The sequence below is a fragment of the Trachurus japonicus genome, chromosome 21, assembly GCF_045865225.1.
Source record: "Trachurus japonicus isolate A0001 chromosome 21, Traja_1.0".
Classification (NCBI taxonomy): Eukaryota; Metazoa; Chordata; class Actinopteri; order Carangiformes; family Carangidae; genus Trachurus; species Trachurus japonicus.
Window position 1 is genome coordinate 5,774,389 of NC_140927.1, and position 21,186 is coordinate 5,795,574.

At 40.3% G+C, this 21,186-nt stretch overlaps 1 protein-coding gene and 1 long non-coding RNA gene across 2 annotated transcripts in view; both read right to left on the reverse strand.

The window, feature by feature from the left end:
• arglu1a (arginine and glutamate rich 1a) overlaps positions 1 to 21,186 on the reverse strand; it is a 420,179-nt gene that overhangs the window by 185,916 nt on the left and 213,077 nt on the right. The gene's annotated exons all lie outside the window — the stretch shown is intronic.
• LOC146964684 (uncharacterized) lies at positions 13,720 to 20,060 on the reverse strand. Its single transcript, XR_015034645.1, has 3 exons — positions 19,968 to 20,060; positions 15,308 to 15,694; positions 13,720 to 14,017 (listed from the first exon to the last, which is right to left on the reverse strand). It is a non-coding gene; the product is annotated as an uncharacterized LOC146964684 (long non-coding RNA).

The window sequence follows — 21,186 nt, forward strand, 5'->3', positions numbered from 1 at the left end:
GAGTTTGTGTATCATCGCTCATCTCAGTTTTATCTGGACACATACATCAATGCACACGAAGCACAGTCGGCTACTCTGTGATGTGGAACACATGCATTTTGCATTTAATCTGATTGCAGAATGTGTGTGTGTGTGTGTGTGTGTGTGTGTGTGTGTGTGTGTGTGTGTGTGTGTGTGTGTGTGTGTGTGTGTGTGTGACCATGAATCAAAGGGAGAGGCTTAGACCGGGACATACAGGGTGACCCTGGCAGTGTGAAACACAACTTGACAGGACAACTGGGAGGATATATTACCACAAAGTCACCAATGTGTGTATGTGTGTGTGTGTGTCTCTGAGTCGGACCCCCGTTACCAAGCTTCTGCTCACCACGGGGCTTCGTTCGCATCCCATCAGCCTTATCTGAGGAGGAGTCGTCCAGTAAAGTGATGATGTGATAATTAAACAGTTCATAACCGGAGCGTTAGAGCTGCCTCAAGCAGAGTGGGAAAGTACCAGCACAGGTTTTCTCACCAGCTAGAAACACACTAGGACTTCCTCCCCCACACAAACATGGCCAGACAGACACAAACACTCACAATAAGGTGCTGAGAGTGTTTGGCCATTCTCTGGTAAATGCTGCCCTCCAGTGGACAACTGAACTCATGTCAGTTGTGATCCACGGTTGTGCTAAAAAGTTTACAGAAACTGTTCAGTATTGGCCTTTTGTTGAAAAGCACGACTGAAAGAAGTCATTTCATGTAGGGACAGTGGTCAGGTGAAGCCTTTTATTACCACTATTGTCTGCCCTTTCTAAAAGACCCTGACCAAAAGGTTGACCTGATAACACACACACAAGCTTTCAATGGTGACAAGGCTTCCTCAGCAGTGACCTGTTTGCTTGTTATAAGAGTTTGTGGAGAAACAGTCAGTGAGTTTCTCACACCCCTATTTCACCTATTGGGCTGCACTGATTTAACTCGACACTGAGCCACGGGGAAAAGAAATGTCAAAGCACCTGCAGAGGTAGTTTCATACAGATATCCTAAGATTTGATCATCAGTGGTTTTCAAACTCTGATAAGGAGTGGGAAATTGAGAAAGAGAAAATTTTGAGGAAATCTGCCTTCTCTGAACTTAGTTGACCACAGTGATATGAGTCTTCCTCGCCCAACTCCAACTTTTTGTAGTACAGTACATACTAGATTCCTCCTTTCCACTCCATTCCATCCTCCTTATGTCTGGTGGTTTTGTGAGTTTATGCACTTATGTATGGTCTGTAATACATGACTTATGCCACTGTCATTATGCTACATATATATCTAAGCTGATGTATCCTTATTGTGTTCTCTATTATTCGTGTTATTTATTCTTTCCTTTCTATTACTATCATTTGTTTATTACAAGTACATTGGCTTGTATCCTTATAAATATGTGCTCTTTTTCTTTTTCTTGAAAACAGATTTTTTTTTTCTTCTGTTACACAGACGGTGTAACGGTAGACGGTGGTTAATGCTATGTACTACTAACATGCTGTAATAGAGCATCTATTAATAAAACAAATCTTTAAAAAAAAAAGGAGAAGTGGGAAACTAGGGGCCCCACTGATACCAAACCACATTCACGTAGACCAACAGACACAGGTAGGTGCAGCTGTTTTAGGATGCACAACAAGGGGGTAGGCTACTGTTACTATGCCAACACCACAAAACTGTCCATTTACAATAGGTCAAACAGCATCTAGACAAGCCTCAACATTAACATGGTAGAGTAAACCCAAAGTATATGTATATACTATGTATGACTATTAGTATTAGTATTTGTGTGTGTGATTTGATCATGTTTATGTTGGCTCAAGGGGAGATGGGCATTGTAATTAATGTGTTTTAGTCACAAGATGGAGTTTATGTTTATGTTGTCGCTCGCAGTTAGAAGTGGAGACTTTTGTTGTGTTGTTCAATAAAAGTGCTGCAGCTGCTAAAGACAAACTCCGAGTGAAAGAACATAATACAATATGATTTAGAAATGAAAAAGATCTGACTGATGAAAGTATCTTAAATTGTAACTGTTATAATATTCCATTTGTAGAGGACCGCCCCTTTATGCCGTTCTCTCTCCTCATTGGATAAAGGTTGTAGGATACAAGGAAAGTTGTCTCCTCGGCTTACAGCAGAGCAGAGTGACTGACAGACCCGTGTTTCAGACCAAACACTCTATATAAGTGATTGCTGTCGGAAGATAGAACTATTTAAAGCAGTACTAAAGAACTTTCAGTTTTGGTTGAGTTTGGCGGCGCCTGTGGACCAAAGTGGTAGTGTTTTGCCTGAAGGAAGACTCCATTTCCCATGAACACTAGCGTGAAGCCCTGTAAATATCCTGCATTAAAATTAACAGAAGACATCAAAACTAAGTTTCTGTTTCCAGTGGATCATTTCAAAGTGAAAACACAAACATAATCCATTCCTAAACTGCAGTTTTGCCTGTTCCCTCCTTGTTGTGACTCGCAAAAGTGAAAGTGAAAGTAAAGTGAGAGCCGGGTTCCTACCATGCTCCTCAAAGCTGCTTAGTGCCAGAGAAAGAGATACAGACCCCCTCAGACCACGACAGAGGTATCATTCAACTTGTTGTAAGTCGATGTATCATCACAAAAGTTATGAAAATATTTTATGAAGGTTGAAAAGTTACTTAGTGCTGGTTTAAGACTTATATTAACACAAACATTCCGCTTACTTCTGCTAAGAGTTGTGATCATGTTTCTGAAGTGACAACTGCATCAAAGTGACAGAGGAAAACTGTAATTCACATCTTTGTGGTGGTTAATAAGCTAGATTTATTAGAAATAATGCTTCATTTCAATTTTATTTTTAAGCTGCAAAAAAGAGCAATAAGAATTATAAACTGATCAAACCTAATAGAACCAACTAAGGCATTGTTTATCATTTTAAACACCCTTGAATTTTATGATTCAGTTGAATTTCAAAGGACTCAGATAATGTACAAAACACACAATCATTTCCTTTGCTTCAGTACTCAGAAGCTGTTTAAAGTCTGAGAGAGTCGGTGTGATCTAACAGGTTAACAAGACATGAACAAAATAAAGCAGATATGTCTTCTGTTTCTGTTAGAGCCATTAACTTGTGTAAGAACTCTGACCATGAATTAAAAAATGTGTATTTCACTTTCCTCATTTAAAAACATAACTATAACTTCATGTATACATTGTACTGTATATAAACCAGGTATGAAGAAGAGTAGGCCTAATAATGAAAATTCAGAAACTTTTAGTTGTTGGCTTGGATTATTGTTATGGAACTTTATTTATTCACATAATATCTTTGACCGTTTGTTTGTTCCCAAAACCTTATGCTGTAACTCTGACCAAGTAGTTAAAGAACTGCCCTGCTGAAGATGTTCTGTAAAATAATAGGCATAATAAGCATGAGCTCCAGCCTACACCTTTCCCATTAGCTTCATCCCTCGTTGTACGATTCTTGTGGTTGAGGTAAATCTTCTACTGTATGTATTTCGTTGGGGGGTGGATTGTGAATGCTAATCAAATAAATAAACTTACTAAAAAGAAAGAAAAAAAGAAGAATGCTGATCATGCTCCTCATCTTCTACTGGCTACCTCCAGCAGGCTCTTGCTCCATCTACAGTTGCATCTCAATAAATGAGAATAGAATGGAAAAATTCATTTATTTCAGTAGTTCATTTCAAATAGTTAAACAACACACATATTCTGGCTCTATTGAATGGTTTTCAGCCACAATGTGGAAGGAGCCTCCGCTCGAAGTCATTTATCCAACATCACAATTAGTCCGAATCTGTTTAAAGGCATAGTTCACCCAAAATTCAAATTGCACTCATTATCTACTCACCCTCATGTCGACTAAGAGCTGTGAGAATTTTCAGAGTCCTTCGTCCCTTCTCTGAGTTACGGGGGGTCCGCGCAGCAGTATTTGTGACCCGATCCATCAAAATGAGTCACAGTGACCCAAAGTTGAGATTTTGGTATCAATGGAAAGATTAGAAAATAAGCTTTAAAATGATACCCTAGTCAAAGTCATACATTTGATGGTTTTCGGAATGTGGCCATTTGAATTACGATCTTTCACTCTCTTATTCCGTTCTAAAATCTGAGAAAATTGCAGTTAAAGTTTTTGCCAGTGACTCTGGCATCTGTTCCTGTACCACGTGATTACACGCACCCTATACGGTCCCTTGTTGTCACAGATGCACCATTCAATGACCCTCGGAAAGCAGGGAATCTCACAATTCAGATGCTTTTTACAGCTCGTCTCTATCATAAACGGTTCAGAAGTTGTCATGTTTTGTTGACATTTTGTAAAACATGTGCAAGCGTGTACGTTCGGTTTAGCATCGTGGCTACGTTCGGTTTAGCATCGATGCTACGCTCTGTTAGCATCGATGCTATGCTCTGTTAGCGTCGATGCTACTCCGTTTAGCATCTGTTTCTTACCCGTCCCTGCTCGTCATAGAGGCACCATTCAATGACCGTCGGAAAGCGGAGAATCCCGTGAGTCAGATGCAGTTTACAGCTCGTCTCTATCATGAACGGTTCAGGAGATATTTCATGTTTTGCACCGAAGCAACACTCATTTTCAGAGGGTTTAAGTTGCAAGCCAACTTTAATCATCATTTACTTGCCTTTTCTCAATTATCTGGACTGTGAAACTTCGGGAGATTGTTTTTGAATGTCATTGCTTTGAAATTAGGGTAAAACATTTTTTTTGATTTTCTATGGGTTTTCCACGTTATCAGCTGATTATCTAAAAATAGAACGTTGCGACTTCCGACTCATTTTGATAGAACGGGTCACATTTGTCCATATAATGGTTGTCAATGGATACCAACTTTCTTCGTCCAAAAAGACACACCAAAAAACATCCAAATACCTCCATGCTGCTCGTCTGTAATGTCCCTCTGGTATTGAAGCCCCGACATGAGAAATTGTTCCGCTGGTCAGTGCAAATCACGCGAGATTTGCACTGACACACAGGAATACCAGTGAACTGAGACACTGGGAGCTTCCGCTACAAACAAGCTTAAAATATAGACTTGTTTAATTTTTTTCGGAACAATTTCTCATGTCGGGGCTTCAATACAAGAGGGACATTACAGACGAGCAGTATGGAGGTATTTGGATGTTTTCTGGTGTGTCTTTTTGGACGAAAAAAGTTGGTATCCATTGACAACCATTATATCGACAAATACTGCTGCGCGGACCCCCCTGTAACTCAGAGAAGGAACGGAGGACTCTGAAATTTTTCACAGCTCTTAGTTGACATGAGGGTGAGTAGATAATGAGTGAAATTTGAATTTTGGGTGAACTATCCCTTTAATGACGGTTATAAAAAAGAAACATAAAGTAAATATCCTGCATAGTTTCTCTTTTCTGTGCTGCGCTGATCAGAGCGGCGTCCCTAGCAACGGTTCATCAACATGCCAGGGAGTTCAGTGAACTTCATTGACCTCACCAGTCTCCAGACCTGAACCCAGTGGACCACCTTGTAGAACAGGAGCTGTAGAATGTAGAATGTGCAGCTGACAAATCTGTAGAAATAATGTGATGCAGTCGTGTCAGTGGGGAATAGACTAATGTTTCCATTGTCTTGTGTTTGTCGTGCCACTGAGAGGTGAGACCCAGAGCAGAAAGAGGAACTACAGCTTAGTGCTGCAGTGCCCATGAAGTTCGTAGCGAGTGTATTTTTATCACCTTCCAGTTCTCAAACCCACATGTTATCATCAACTTCCATTGATGAGACACGGCAGGCAAGTTTCCGTAAACTGATCAATTTTGAGATTTTGGGGCTTTTTTGCTTCAATAACATGTCTTCTTTCAGACTAGTGGAAAGAAATGATAGAAAATCCATATTAATGTGTTTATTTCACTTCACTTTGTGTTCTTCCATCTGTAGATTTCTCCTAAATTCACCAGAAGTTCCCATTCGACTGTTGTCTGACACATGTGATGTCAGGCGCTCTCTCCTGCACAATGTCATTGGTTTCAAAAAATGATAATTTCCTTTGTATCAGCAACAAGTCAATGAAGTAAGATTAACAATAACAATCTATGGAATTTAATACAAATGTTTCAAGGCTGTTCTCTTATAATCTGAGCCAGAAATCTCCACTTCAGCAGCACTTACAGACACCAAACCTTCCAGTTTCATTCCTGTCTATATTCTGAAGGTTTTTACATAGGGGTTTGTTGATATATTATTCACATCCTGATTTATACAACATTTTATTCCCCAAAACATGGCAAAAATAGATTTTTGGTGACAGTATTTTCTCATTTTCTTATTTTCTCATTTACAGAGTGATAAATAGACAGATCCAAAATCCCCTCTGTAAAAAATGTTGTCTCAATGTAATAAGTATTCTAAACTTGGAAAGTTTCATGGTGATATCTGTACCATCTTTTCAGATGGAACCTGATCCTGGGTTTTGAGGTGTGTCTTTGGTTTTGCATAGAAGTGTTTGTGTTTGTCAGTTTGACAATCAAGTTTTGTATTTATAGTTTTATGAAAACCATATTGGTTTCCAGTACTTTATATAAAAAATTTTTAAAGGAAACTTTTGACCTTTCTGCTGCTGAGTGAGAGAAAGAGGAACTGAGACTCAGATTCTGATGAATCTGTGCAAGAGATATCAGCCCCCGCCCTGCAAACAGTGATGTGACATTTACTGTCTCATTCATGTTCAATCAGGCTGTTTGTTCTGCTTTGCCTCTACGTCAGCAGCAACAATGTGGTTTTCTGCTCTGTAGTTTTTAGATTCACATCTCACGGGAACTGAAAGCTGCCTGTGGTAACAAGCTACATCATACAGTCAGTCTATCAAACAGCTCTGTCGCCGTTTTTGTACGATAAGTGTGCTTTATTTTGTTCCCTTGCCTCTGAGACAAGGTCCTATAGGCTCAATTTGTGGACCAACAGGAAGCTTTCGGGCCCCTGATCAAAGCAGCCCGGGGCCTGAGCCCTGTCAGGCCCAGTGTTCAGCAGCTACATTCTGTTTGGGATTATTACACCTGTGGTTCAGGGATTAATCCCAACACAGACATGGGAACCAGGGACAAAGGGCTCCAGAGAGGGAGGAGGGGTGCACTGCTCAAGTGGATCCCAGGACTTCTCCAAGTGTTTTCAACATGTGTGGATCAACCTGTTGAAAAGAATGGAAGCAGTGGCTGAGAAGGCTCGGTCTCTAAAACCATAATGGATCCCAAGTGTGTCCATAAGCTTCTGCTCATGACTGTCAGGTCTCTCTCTGTCTGTCTGTCTGTCTGTCTGTCTGTCTGTCTGTCTGTCTGTCTGTCTGTCTGTCTGTCTGTCTGTCTGTCTGTCTGTCCGTCCATCCGTCCGTCCACATTTTAGTCAGCACTGGCTCTTTAACATCAATACACAAAGTACTGCATCACATCACACACACGCGGTTGAGTTGTATGTTGTATTAAGTAGTTAGGTATTAGTGCAATCTGACCTGATCAGTCAGATATACAACCACTGTGTACATGAAGGTATAAATGAACACATCTGAAATGCCCATCATATGTGTATTTGTACATACATTAAACATCTATGATATAAAACCCCTGAGAATTTCAGGCCCACAGTAATAACATCACACGTGCAGATACATGTGCTCATAACTTCACTCTATGGGCCAATAAAATTATTTATAAAAAAAAATAAATTAAATTTTTTAAAAAGCCCTCTTGATACACCCCATGTGCTCTGGGTGTACAGCACAGTATGAACGCTGTCTTTTCTTTTCCTCTCTTTTAAATCAGGTGACTTCTTGGCTTCACTGTCCTTCTGGTTCACTGTCTGTACAACTATTATATTATATATTAGCTCAGCTCAATAACACCACTGGTGCTGGATAACATTCTGGACTCGAAGAGAACCACCATGAACTTTTCCAGTAGCGTGTGCTACAGTGACTCTTCTGTGGGATCAGACAACACAAACTTTGCTCCTCTTGTAGTTTCCAATACATCAACTGGGAAGAATAAATGTTCCCTTGATGCCTGATAGATCCCACCCACTGACAGGTGCCATTGTAATTTAAATAATGTGTGTTATTCACTTCACATGTCAGCGGTCATGCTGTCATGGCTGACCAGCATTATCCCTTTTCTTTCCTTTCCCTTTTCTTCCCTTTCAAATAGATTAGATAGATACAATGGATTTTAACATTTTGCAGCACAGTGTTTGAAGAGTTCTCTACACATTAAGATATTACTGAAGGAACAGGAGGAAACAGTCTGACTCTGTCCAAATGAAATGACCCTGCTAACCTCCAAGGTTAAAACTGTTTGCAGATTAGGGCCACATGCTGCAGTTTCCACTGGATTGCTCTCTTTATTTAAGAAACTTCCCTGAATTTTTTACATTATTTCCTGGGACATTCCCCCCCCCCCCAATTTTGTTAAGCTACACTTCTCATTTTGAATTTTCCCAATGTAGAATCCATGGGCCAGTTCTACTCTGTGAAACGGGTTTCCCAATAGGATGCATGCCATGTCAGAATAAAAGTTTTACTTATTGACTAGATATCACTTACTGGGCTCCAAATATGTTTGAGAAATGTTTCATTTACATGAGCCCAACAGGTCTTTAAAACCTGCAGACTCTGACCAGTAGTGTAGACTAGAGTTTACAGTAAACTCAACAGAGAGAAATAGGTTTGAGACATTATGCTGCCCTCTGCTGGAAGCAGCTGGAACCAACAGGACCCAGCTCCCACTGTAGAACAAGTCTGTCCAAACTGTAACTGGCTTCAAACAGAAGCTGCTCTATTCTCCTCTTCCTTCAGCAAATCTTTCATCTTAGACATTATTTATTATATATTTTTAAGACAGGGATATCTTTGTCTTTCCCTGCCTCCATCAGATACAACTTCCTGGTTCAGTCAGTAACTTTGGTAACACTTTATAATAAGTACACACTATTAAGCATTAGTTAAAGGGACAACAAGGAGTTTTGGAAAAGTGAAGCGTTTTCACACTACATTCATGAGCCTCCGCGCGCACCGTAAAATTCTTTGACCGGCGCAAGACAGACTCATGTTTTCATTGATAAAGAATCAAAGTCAGAGGTTCGAAGACGATCAGATACCATCGTAGTTCCCACCATAAACGGCGATTCGACTGCGTTATTCTCATGACTCGCCACGAAACCGAAAGTAAAGAAACGCTGGTCGGCTCACCCAGCATTTCCACCAACACTAATAATAACAAAATAATTATAGAGACAAAACGATATATTTATCGAAAATGGGCCCATTAACAAGTGTGGGTAGGGTAGATTCATCCACATTAACGCAAGACTTTTAAATAACCAAATAGAAACTCCTCGTTGTCCCTTTAAGCATTAAATACTGAATTCATCATTTATAACACATACCCATTAGTATGTTTAAAAAAATGTTTTTAAAAATGATTGATAAGCAGTAACTGTATTTATAAACTACATACTAATGAGTATTCATGCGTTATAAATGAAGAATTCACTATTTATTAATGCTTAACTAATGCTTAATAGTGTGTACTTATTATAAAGTGTTACCGTAACTTCAACCAACAATCATGGAGAACCAGATCACATGTTTACACATAAACAGGAAGTGGCTACGAAAACCCACATGTACAAATTCCTATGTATCTTTGTTTTTCTGTGTAACTGTACAGTTACTATAGTGAAAAAAATATTGTTTCAAAATAGGATGAGTTTGTGTGACCTAGTTTAGAAAATGTTTTTTTTTTTTAAACAAAGTACAGTACAGTAGAGTTGACAGAATATACCTGCTGAGCAGAGGAAACTGAAACGATGAATCTATGCATTAAAAAAAAACGGGCAAAAAAAAATTACACAATGGAACTTAGAACAGTGACAATTAGCCTACATGACAGTAAATTCACACCACACACAGAACTGTATGATTATTGCACATTTCATGAGTAACTTAGCAGGAGAGGAGTAGTGAGAGATGAGTGTGTGAGTCTTTGACCCCGTCATGATGTGATTGTATAAAAAATATGACATGAGGTGTGGGCACACAGCATTAAATGCACCAATAAACACAGACAAATGATAACTAAACTGTGGCTGTGTGTGTGTAAGATATTAAGTCCATTACAAGCACTTAGACGTGATTAGGTTCTTATATCCAGGCTATATGTTTATTTTACTAGCATTCTGGGAGGCGTCTTCATTATTTTTGACAGGACAGCTGGAGACAAACAGGAAAGGGAGAGAGGAAGAGGGCACGCTGCAAAGGGCCGCAGGGTGGAATCGAGCCGCTGCAGAGAGAACTATAGCATCTGTTTATGCGCTATAGTCCTGCTCTACTGAGTATGCAATGCCCCCCCGGTGATATATTGTCTTTACGACTGCTGTGTCTGCAGTCTTGTGATGTTACTGTGACGTCTGCTGTGCTTTACATCCAGGTTGAAGCAGCTTTTGCTCTTGAAGGAATCCGGCCCTGTCCTGTCCTGTCCTGTGGGGACACCTGTCTCTGGGAGGGAGGTAAGGCTGGGATGCCTGTGGAAGAGGGACAGTAAGTCTGTGTCTTTCCTGCACATGCTTCAGCCTCTCAGCAGTCGGTGTCACCGTCTGGAGAGGCGAGGACCAGCCTCCTCTTATACCACGCTGCTCTGTCGGCCCATGTGTCTTCTCTTTCTCCTTCCTGGGAAGAGAAATGTTTTAGTTACAATGGGCAGAACAAAACACCTGACACTTCCTCAGAGATAACTGTTGTATTTGTATTTGTATTTGTATTTGTATATGTATATGTATCTCTATGACTGCTTTTTAATTCTGTTAAAGGGGACCTATGCAAGTCCGCTGTCTTTTCTGCTGTTATGGTTACGCTCCTCTCGCCCATGTGCATTTGTTTACAACGAAGCCGGCGAAAAATCAATAAATGGAGCGGTGGATAACGTTACATAACATACGATGTCACAGCGTGTGTGTTTGTGTAGTCTTAACCGTCATGAACAAAAGATTACGTTTACACAGCGTGTTTGTGTCGCAGGGTGCAGAGACGAGAGCTGGGACACCGGGGCGGCGACCAGGTACTACACTGATGTTGCAAGGTTGGTTTTCAGCCGTCAGACGGCAGGTAAAGACAGAGAGCCTCTGTTCTCACTATAACAAGTCACAAGTCATGTAGTTAACGATCACATTTTTAATTACAGTAAAAATGTAGCATAGCCACGGGAGAAATCCTGCTTAGTTCCTCTTTAAATGACCATCAATGTTTTTTTTTCTTTTTGAAACAATGGCTTTTTTCTGTGCCTGAGTGGTGTGTGTATTCCAACAGCAGTGACCTTCATCAACAAGCAGGCAGCCTGACCATAGCCTGTAGCCGGGGACAGGGGGGACAGGGGGGACAACCTGGACAGGTTATGATTCTATCACAGGGGAAACCCAACACTCTCTTATTCACAGTTTCACCAGCTCAGATCTCCCACATCTGGACAGTAGTGGCTGCACAGTAAGATGACAACATTCCCATTCCTCAGCAAAAAAAACAATTTGAAACAAGAAATATGAGGGGGATAACAGTAGGATTTACATCCACCTTGGTCTAATATGAGGTTCACTCATATTAAATTGTGCATTTCATGATTGTTCCCTGCTTTTGCTAGTTTATTTTGTCTATATCATTTAAAATATCATTATACCATATCATATCATTTTTCTATCAACAATCTTAATATTGTTATCTGTCTTTCTCTTACCTGCCCAGGGACTACAGGTGGAAATTAGCAAATGTTGCTACAACCTGGCTTAAAGCATCTTCTCTTGTCTTACAAGAGTAAAGGCCCAGTATGTAACTTATTTGGCTTTTTACTAGCAAAAATCAAATATTGCTTTCATAAATATGTATTTCACTGAAGTCGAATCACACCCACATACAAAGAATGAGTTGTTACAAGTTGTTACAAATACATAAGTGGGCGACCGAACCGAGGCGGCCATGTTGCATCGCCATTTTTTAAGTTGAGTGGCAGCGTGACCGTAGGTAACCATAGAAACTCAGCGGAGCTGTCGGCTCGGCCTGTTAAAACTGTCACCACTGTGTAGTGTGAGGAAGGAGGCACTGGTGTTGCATTCAGGTGCAGTCAGGCAGACGGCCGTCTGCAAACCAACCGGATGTAATTTTACTCCACGAGAGAAAGACGGTAAAACGTGGGTCAGGTAAACAATACAACATCACCATGACAACATATTGTCAGGCCTGTATTGTTTTGCCTCGTGCTGGTGGACCACTTGTTTACATAGACGCTTGTTTATCCTGTTACATGCAGCATCTGTTGTCTGTCTGATGTCTGCCCGATTTCATGTGAATGCAACATCAAGAATACGTTCAGATATGCAACCACACTGCTAGATGGGGGGAAATCCTACACATTATACTTTGTATGTTTTAGTGCATTGTCCCTGTTTTAAACAAATAAATTCCTATCATATCCTAAATGGCTTAACAGATATTCAGATCTCCACAGAGGAAATGCTTGTTCCAGGACAAATAAGCAAACATAATGTAGCACAGGCACTCACTGTATTACCAGACCTACACCTGTCTTCTTTCTAAACAACACACTGAATACATTGTTTTACATACACTTTCAGATAAAAGTGAAAACACTCACTCATGCAGTAAATGACGATGACAAAGATGCTGCTGCTGATGATGACGAATATAACCAAGGACCCAGCAATTAGTCCTGAAAGACAAACACAACACAGTGTCAGTTCTTTAACATGTGACCTCAGAAACATGAACAGTATGAAACATGTAAATTGTAAGCGTTGTATTTAGAGGACTCATGGCAGTGAGGATGATTTTCATGAGTTGTACACTAGACTTGTATGTTTTATCATTTCTGTGTGACCTTGACATTTTCCTTATTATAATAGATAAAATAACCTTGACACAGAAAGGTGCATATACAAGAGTAGACTGAGGAAGTCTATACTTGCCATTGCTGATCTCTTCTTTTTTAGTTTATTAGTTAATGTTTAACTACAGTATATTAGTTACTAATTGCTTTAAATCTTCTTACAAACTATATATCACTGAAAATGCATTATTCTATTATGTACTTGATAATACAGTGTATCCTAAAGCACTGCTGTATAGCCACTGTCTTTGTTGCTGTATCTAACTTTCTTGTGATTACTGTTTACTGTTTTGCTGCCAGTCCTGTTCTGTTGTAATGTATGTATGCAACATGCACTTCATGCCCTAGACAAATTTCCGCAAATGGGACAATAAAGTAGCCTACATCTTATCTTATCTTTATTTGTCTTCTATTGTTATGTGTAATGCTCTTCTGTCACTTGGTTCGCACCTAATCTGGTGTAATGGAGCAAAAGGGTTCATAGTGTTTGGGGTAGGTTTCTCATAAGCCTTGGCTTCTCACCTATCCTTTTCGTATCTATGTATGTATGTCGTTCATATGAAATAAAAACAATCAATCAATTTGTTTGAGGAAGACGGTAGTATGTATCAAAACATGTCACCACCTTCTTTCACACGTGTCTTGTATATAATAATTTTGTTTCAACTAATCTGGTGTGTGTTTTCTGTCACTACATTAAACTCTGCTCCATGTTTGTTAGTGATGTCTAGAGTCTACACTGAATGGTGTGTGGAAGTGTGGAACTAGATGGAACAAAGACAAAGTGAAACAATCAAGTACCTGCAGCAGGTGGTGTCTCCGGGAGTAGGATGTCTTTCTTTACAATGAGTGTCTGGCCTGAAGTGGGGTTATAAACACTGCAGGTCACATCTCGTAACCCTGTGATGTTGACCGTGCTCCTGATGGAGAAGGTGCCATCTTCCTGAGGGATCACCAGGGTAGAATGTTCCAGAGAGCGTTCCCGTTCCTCAGGATGATCCCTGCAGCTCCAGGTGACTTCAGGCTGAGGGTAACCTCCTGTTGTACTGCAGATTGCTGTCTTCTCTTTTTGGTATATTTCTATTCTTGGTTCATGGAAGGGAGCTGGAAAAGGATCAGAGTTAGTTTGTGGTTTTTTTGGACCGTAGTTGATCCGTGATCTGTAAAGACCACTCCCCTGAATGGATGTTTAACCATAAAATCATGGAATACAGTCTTATTGCTACTGTTACTAGTGATAGGCCTACTTCCTTTAATATCAGTCAGATAGTGAGAGCAGTTGTGTGTGGTCATATAAAAGGGAAGTGTTGAACGCGGTGGTGTGTGCTGACGTTTACAGAAAGGTTTACAGTCTACAGCACTTCATTCACATTCTTTCACACAGAGCTCCACTTGTAACTCTCTGCTCTCGTCACAGCCTCACCTCTCTCTCTCTTTCACTTGCCCACAATGCACTTCTGTACTCCTCTATCATTATTTGGTCTCAAACTTACAGCAGTTCTCATATAGAGATGACAAAATGTTGCTTTTTTAAATGTTGACTGCTTAGATTCCACACACTTGTGTGCAACATCATAATTGGTCTTAGTTTATTTCTTGAAATAGTCTTTGGAGTGGTTTAGTTCATATTTTACCATAGGCTCAGCCCTTAAAAAGGCAAATGCCACTGACTAATTAAATGATCATATTTCCAATTTTAAAGAGGAACTAAGCAAGTCTTTTTCCACTGTTTTGCTAACCCTCGTCCTGGCCATGTGCATTTGTTTACAATGAAGCTGGCAAGAAATCAATCATTAAAGCGGTAAATAACGTTACATATCATATACGATGTTGCCATCGGGACGACCAGGAGATTTCCCGGCCAGCCAATAAGCTCAAGTGAACCGGCCTGCAAGCTGCCCTGCGTGGACGTGTGGCGTTCATGGCCGGCCTTATTGATCTAAAACTACTGGGAACCAAACATGTTCCCATGAAAATCTCCAAGCTCTACTTCAATTACTCAACACCCAAGACCAACTAATATTAATACCACTTTGTGTCTCTCTACATCTCACTCATGGTTGTGCTAGGTACTCAGACTCTCATCAATCCAGCCTACTGAATGATTTTTGTTTAGCCTCCTATCTTGTCTAATTCTATCTCTGCTATCAGTGCATTAGACATGGGACTGGCTCTCAACCACTCGAACACTGGGCACTCCATACAATTTTTCATCAAAGGATAACCATGTGAAATGTAAGTTAACTCCTTCACTTCACTTCACTCCTATTCGAGGCAGAGATGGTTTAAAATCTAAGTGCACTTGAAATATAGTTTGTTCTCAATTAGATGTTGTCACATTAATGACACAATAACTTGTAAATAACAATGTGTCATGGACAGAAAAATACTGACCTGATACATGCAGTGTTACCTGACAGAGCCTCTTAGATGGAGATAACCCGAAGATAAATATAACCTCAAAGGATGTCTGGTCGTCTGTCAGCTTCAGTGAATTAAGGACAAGTGAGAAGTTTCCAGAGGGAAGCTGATCAGGGAAGATTTCAGTCCTGTTTTTAAATGGTTCATTTTGGAGGTGAAGCTCTTCTTTTCCTTTAGTGTAAACATGTATCACAGTTGCTGGGTGGCTCAGGGTCTGCCAGTAAATGTAGCTGTCCTCAGTCTGGAATGGTTGGGTCAAGTTGTGGTGGCACTGCCAGAGCCAGGAGCCTCCTTTGGTTCCATTGATAATCTTTGCTGCTGATGATGATGATAATGGCAGCATTAGAAACAAATGGAAGGCTATAAAGAAAAACAAAAATTGTGTTAAAACCAAATAAGAACAATCCAGGGCTCTTAACTCTAAAATTTCAATCTTGTTTTTCTTTGTCATTCCTACAAACCCAGCAAACTGATACAAGAAGACAAGTAGAGGAATATGACAATGGCCTGGAGTGAGAAGAACTGCCTCCCTCTCAACACCTCACAAGAAGTGAGGTGTTCACTAAAGTAAAAGTGTTCACCAACATAAAACTTATAAAATAGACAATAACTTGTAATACAATAAAGCAAAAGGATAACTTAATGGCTCTGGGATTTTCTTGTAAATTATATTCCTTAAAGGGACAACGAGGAGTTTTGGAAAAGCAAAGTGTTTTCACACTACATTTATGAGCCTCCGCGCGCACCGTAAAATTCTTTGACCGGCGCAAGACAGACTCATGTTTTCATTCATCAATAATTAAAGTCAGAGGTTCAAAGAGGTTCAGTTACCATCGTAGTTCCCACCATAAACGGCGATTCAGCTGCGTTATTCTCATTAAGGAAACGCTGGTCGGCTCGCATTTCCACCACCACTAATAATAACAAAATAACAATAGAGACAGAACGATATATTTATCGAAAATGGGCCCATTAACAAGTGTGGGTAGCGGAGATTGATCCACATTAACGTGAGACTTTTTTATAACCGAATAGAAACTCCTCGTTGTCCCTTTAAATTAAAAAGTTTCATCGCATTTTATTAGCTTGGTGCTTTTATTTTGACGGAAAGGCCTGTCTCTCTCGCCCTGGTTACAGAGAGTCAACGGCCCCAGACTACTGAAGTGGTTCATGTGCTTTACTGTAGGACATTTGAAAATGATGCATTGTTTTATTTGTGCCGCAGTTCCTTGTCAGTCCCTACAATTAACCCTGGGTAACGAAGAAACTCAAAGCTGTCATTATTGGTGATTACCTGGAAGAAAAAGCATTCTCTAAAGAAGTGAAGAATGACATAAAGTTTTAATAAAGGTTTTCCTACACTGTAAAAACAGCCCAGAGTGTTGTTATCAAAACAGTATACTAGTAATGTTAGTAACGGCTAGCAGTGGAGGAACAGGAAAGTGTTTGACTCGTGGCGTCATTTCGTCCAAGTTGTGCTCCAACTTCCAATGTAAATGGGGGGCACCATCATCTTTTCACACCTGTGAGTCCTGCCATTTCAACCCAGATGTTCACGGCATGGCCCAGGATTTTTGATGTCACCAGGCCATATAAAAGGACACGTACCCTTCTTCTCACTCTCCTCTCTTTCCACTCTCTCTCCCACCAGCCAATCCTCACCAGGAGCTGCTGCAAAGTGCAGTATCTGCATTTTTTCCAATTTTTTTTTTTTATTTGACCAATCAAAAGTGTGGCCATATGACCAATAGAAACAATAGTTTAGAATGGTATTAAGTCTATTACTGGATATAGGACCAGTAATGTGCCAGTCTCAGTGGCTCAGAAATAAAAGTGAATGATGCTGGTTGGTCTGAAAACACTTGCCCCCCCCCCCGGATCACATCTACAACTCTAACAGTCTAAACAAGGCAAGAAACATTACAAGTTTAAACCTGTACCATCATGTTTGACCTGCTGCCCTCTGTAGGGCCCTACAGGCGCACCAAAGGACAAACAGACTCACATACAGCTTTTCCCCGCAGCCATAACCATGCTGAATGCAACTATGCACTAACCCCCCCCTCCCATTCTGATGCTGGCTGATAATGCGCTACTTTCTATGCTGGGGGGGGGGGGTCCTATGTTTGTCATGTCTGCAACTGACTGATTGATTGCCTAGTAGTAGATTCCACATGTGAGACTTTTATTACAGCCTGTCTGTCTGTTTATAGCCTGCATGAGAACCACATAACCAGTGCTGATGATGGTCTTGTAACCGAAACATCCACTGTTTTTTCTTTTTTCGCTTTCTAACCTTTGGTTTTGTGTTTTTATTTTTACACCATGGAAATATATTTAGGGGTTTTTTGCATCCTAATTTTATTGCCTCTTGATTTCAGTGAAATCAGTGATCATGCCTCTCCTCTTGATATATTTCACAACTAATATCTATCTATCTATCTAACGTCATGTTTTTTGACTGTCAGGTCATTTTCACGCCTGACGAGGACTCAGTTCGTTGGGGAGCTGAAAGTCAAACACTGTTGCATTCATCACCTGTTTCAGTTCTGCTTTCAGACTGTGATTTCATGGAGCTCACCAAACATTCTGAACAATGTCACACACTTTAAAGGGACGCTCGTCAATTGGACAAAGTAAGAGGGGAGATCCCTCCCTTCCGACCGGGAAAGACTAACAGCGAACATGGAGCAGGGGAGGTTTAACAAACTCCACCGACGAGTGTCTCCCTGACCTCTTCTGAGAAGTGAAACTCTGAGCTAACATGCTAAATGTCGACTGAACAAACGGTAGATCAGCTGTTCTGGAACTTAAAACTCTGAGTTGAGCTCATGCCTGCAGCTAGAAAAAAAGCCATCATCAGTGGAGCTCCAATTCTTTTCTCTTTTTTTAAGTTTTATTTTTTTTTGCTGCTTTTTTGCCTTTAATGTACAGGACAGTAGAGAGAGGGACAGGAAATGGGGAGGCAGAGAGGGGGGGAATGACACACATATTATACCTTTAAAGTTCAGATGGCTTGAAAATCAAATATAAAAACAGTCTTGTGATTGGTCCTCTCTTTTTGGTTTGATTCATATTCAACATATTAAACAAAGTAGGCCTAAGAGTTTATATAGTGGGTATTTCAACTTGTAGTAGCTTTTGTCTCCTAACATCCTGCTGAGTAGATGAACATGTGGAAGAAGGCAGAGGTGGTGGTCACCTCCACCTCCACCTCCACCACCTCTGACAGAGGAAGAGGAGCTGGTCCTGAGTCTGGTTGCTGGGTGACCAGAGGCTGAGGACGTCACATTAGAGGCAGACACACACAGATCTACACTACTAGAAGTTATTTAATGTTCCAATCTTGTTTTTTTGTGAACTTGGAGGCAGTGGCAAAGTAGAAAGACAGACTTCAAAAAAAAAAAGAAGATTAATATATGCCTACTAATTGTGGCTTTGTATCCGTAGCAAATAAAACCAAATGAAATGTGAATTATTTCTCTTTTTCTGACAGCTGGGGAGGTGATTGATTAACCTGCAAAGTGATAAAAACTATAAGAAGATTGTTTGGATACTGTATGGTAGGCCTACTGTTCGGTTCAGTCCTCGTCAGATAATGAGAGCTCATCTATATGGGACAAATTCTCATGCATTATTTCTGCTTCAACAAAATTGGATTAAGAAGGACAGGACAGCCCCTGTCAGACAGCTCCATCAGAGTTTATGTTACCTCTCATTCTAAAATAGAAAACCCAGAGTTTCCCTCATCTCAGGGTTACCCTACTGTAAGTTTTCATATAACCTGCTTCCTGGAATTCCCCCCTGCATGTTAAGTTAGCTGTTTCTGGGAGTGCATTTGTTCTTTTTTTTTATCAGATGCACATGGCTCAACAAGCCGTTCAATAAGACCATCAGGTTAGACAGCAGGTCAGAGAGCATTTCACTCTTATAATGAGAAAAATATAGGAAAACAGGTGCTGGTGTTGCTAACGTTACACAGACGCGTTGTGTATTGTGACACTTCCTACATGTGGCCCTGTGTTTTGCCTGGTGAGCGTTCACACTGCATGCAAACCACAGTTCATTTGCCAGCAAACCAAGACCTGTGTTTTTAAGCGAACCAGACTTAGCTTGTTTGGTCCACACGAGTTTGCATGAGCTTCCCTACCTGCAGTACAGTGTGAACACTCAACAAAGCAAGTGATGAATGCAACAGTCTTGCAACTTTCAGCCCCCCAGTCGAACCGAGTCCTCTTGCCCAGGTGTGAAAACAACCTAAAAGTGCCTTTAACACATTTCAACCTCATGTTTTAGCTAAGAAATTATTCAGTTTTAGACTGCACAGTACAACCATTGCTTGAATTTTAGACCACTTCCTGTCTCATCCTCAGTGTGTTAGGTTTCCTTGCCATCCTATCTGGTAAAAATGTTCTCAGTGGGTTCCCTAGAGGGTCTGCTTAACCAGGGCAAAAAGAGAGGTCCTATCGTGTATCTTAGCTTGTGTTCTCTTTTTATGCTTTTTATGCCGAGTTTACAACAGGACCAGGGTCAGACAGCAGAAGGAAAAGTATTTATTCATATACTGGTATTAAAAGACCAATGTACTCTAGTACTGTCCTGAGTGTAAATGAGTTAAATGATGGTATCTTACCGAGCCATATCACAGTCTGCAACCGTGTTAGTTCCATAGTTCCAGTGTTAAAGAAAACTTGTTTCAGGTTCCATGAATTAACATGAGCAAGAACTTCCTCTTTTCCAGTATGGTGGGTGGAACCAATGAGTCAATCTCATTTCACTTCCCTTTCACTTGTCTGCCCCCCCCCCCTCTGTGTGTATCTCCCTGGTTATATCTGAGTAGTTGAAATGTTCCTAAATGTGACAAGACCCACCTACAGTACATGTCCACACGCTGACTAGTTTAAACTGTAGCATGGGTTCTCTTAATGCTTATACTACAGGGTGTTAAAAACTAAAATTCTATTCTATTCTTCTCTCCTATTGAGACAAGCAAACAGAGCAGTGCATCACTCTGTCTCTCTCTTGTTAAGAGTTCATCTAGCTCACCCTACTGGCGCTTCCATGTCATGTCTGACAGTATAAACTGTGGTCACACAAACATACATGAATGAAGGAAATCAGCTGCTGACACAATGTTGCTACTTGCTAACTTACAGATTTTCTCAATTGCTAAAACACTAAACCCCATTGTCTAAACCAAATGCTCAGTGCCCTGAACCCATTTATTGAATTGATCACCCTTTTGGCAGAACCTTAAGCACTTTTCACCTCGTTAGACACAACTTGCAAACATATTCTCACCCACTAAAACACATTTTGCACTGTGATGCAATAATAGTAAGCACAGGTAGCAAAAGTGAAACTCAATTACAGTAAAGCACAGGAGTCTAAACTTAAACACAGAAACTCAAAACTGATCACACTTGTGGCTAATGATGTGGTTGTTGAACTTTAACTATAGAAACAATCAGAGAGACCCAGCACGTTGACATGATGATGTAGATGAATAATTGTACAATACTGTATGCACTTTTGTAGTTGTAATGTGATTCTTGTTTATGTTTTTATAAACAGGATTTTTGTTTTGCTTTGCAAAAAGCATTTTCCTATTGTGAACGTAAAAATTATTTCTACAGCTTTATGATCTGATCGTTATGTTTTCCTTTTTTCTATGTTGTATGTAATGGTGTTTTTCATTTTTATTAGTAACTCGGGGTCTGATCTGACAACAATGTTTGGTTTTGAGCACAGTTTGAAGTGTTTTGAGGCAATAGTTTGGTTTTGCAGGAAGAGTGAGAGGTTTTGTGAATGTAGTTTGAAAATTGGGTTTTGTGTCGAAGCTTGTTACAGTA